This window comes from Phaethon lepturus, unplaced genomic scaffold (genome assembly GCF_000687285.1).
Source record: "Phaethon lepturus isolate BGI_N335 unplaced genomic scaffold, ASM68728v1 scaffold15985, whole genome shotgun sequence".
Lineage (NCBI taxonomy): Eukaryota > Metazoa > Chordata > Aves > Phaethontiformes > Phaethontidae > Phaethon > Phaethon lepturus.
This window is the reverse complement of record NW_010538501.1, coordinates 3,317-5,001: the sequence shown is the minus strand read 5'-3', so window position 1 is coordinate 5,001 and position 1,685 is coordinate 3,317.

Sequence of the window (1,685 nt, the reverse complement as noted above, 5' to 3'; positions counted from 1 at the left end):
TCTTTCCCAAGCCTACTAAAGTGAGGCCAAAGATATACTCTTCAATGGAAGCAAGGAAAAAAAAAAAAGAAATAGGAAAGTTTAGACTGTAGCCTATTACACCACAAAACAAACTCATTTCATAAAAACAAGCTCATCAGCACATGACCAGCTCAGCAGCTCAGGCTGCAGCCAGACGCTAACAAGGAATGTGCAGAAAACCACTCTTCCCACACTGAGGAGGACTGGATTCACGGAGAGAAGGCTCAAAACCATCCCTCCTGCAGCATCACAGGGTCCAGCAGTGTGCTGGGACTGCCAGCAATGGCTGCGGGGCTCAATTTCTGCTCTGACCATCCCTCTTGGAACCCCCACTGCTTTCAGCATCACAAGTGATACCAAAGAGCATCATTCTGTACAATAAGCAAACTACTAAAATTCCTCTGACACTACCCAAATTTGTTCACAGCTGTCTATCAGTGAAACTCAGAGAGAGGACAGCTCATATGGCCATTTACTTGTATTCATCTACTTCAATTTACTGAATCCCTGAATAAGAGTGGAAAGTTTCCTACTGAGCCAGGAAAATAATCAGCACCACACGTAAGTAAAGCATTGCTAACACTCTCTTCAGATTTATCCTGTGCCTGCATCCACCCTGGCAGCTTTTAGCCATTTTACTCCAAACGTAAAGGCTTGACCAAAACCATATTAAACCTAGAGCATCAATTAGCAGCAATGAGTTTTAATCTCCTATTAGCTGTGCACATGTCTGAGTCAAAAGATGCACATTGCTAAAGCATTAAATACACAAACTCATTAAATTAACCATTGTTATAATGGATTACAATTAATAGATGAGGTCAGCTGCACCAGTCATTCCACACTTAGGCAGCAAACTGCTCACTAGAAGTGCCAAAAACTTTACGCAGCCATCTAGTCCACCCTTGGGTCCCAAGGTAGGATCACTTCCACACAAAGCATCTCCAACAAGCATCCCTGACGTCTGACAGATTTCCCTCGTGTTTTAAGCCGTATCTCTAATCCCAAAGGAGGTGGACAGTTTACTCCCCTTCTGTCTGGCTGCAGTTTTTTAGATTTTCCAAGTGCGCTGTCACACTCCCCTCTCCTTTCCTTCAACTAAGTAAGAGCCAATATTCAGTATTTCCCTGTGGTCCCTATTTCTTAGATCTCTGACCATTCATATTAGGCCCTACTCTCCAGTTAGACTGTATCTGTCCTGAAAAAGGATCCAAAACAGGTCCAGTGTGGCTTCACAAGTATTAAGGTTCATGTGTTTCGTGTGTTTATGTATCTCCACACATTATCTTTGTTCCGTAACAGGCAGCACAGCTGATTCACTTGTCATTTCACCTACTCTAACACTCATTTCCCTTCCTGCCAACAATGCACCCCATTTTTCACCCTCTCATACTTGTGTGGACTGTTATTTTCACCTCAGCAGAACACTTTGCACCCATCCTTTCAAAGCCGCATCTCTCTGCCCGATATTTCTCTCATGTGTCCACATTATTGGGATCGCTAACTCTTTCTTTAAGGAGCATGAATCCTATCTGACTGAAGGGGTATCACCTGCAAACTCGATATGCATCCTTTGTATCCCATTATCAAAATCATAAAGGACTTTGCCAAGTAGTACCTGAGGAGAAACTTCTGTGAACTGACTTACAGATGTCCTTCCAGAA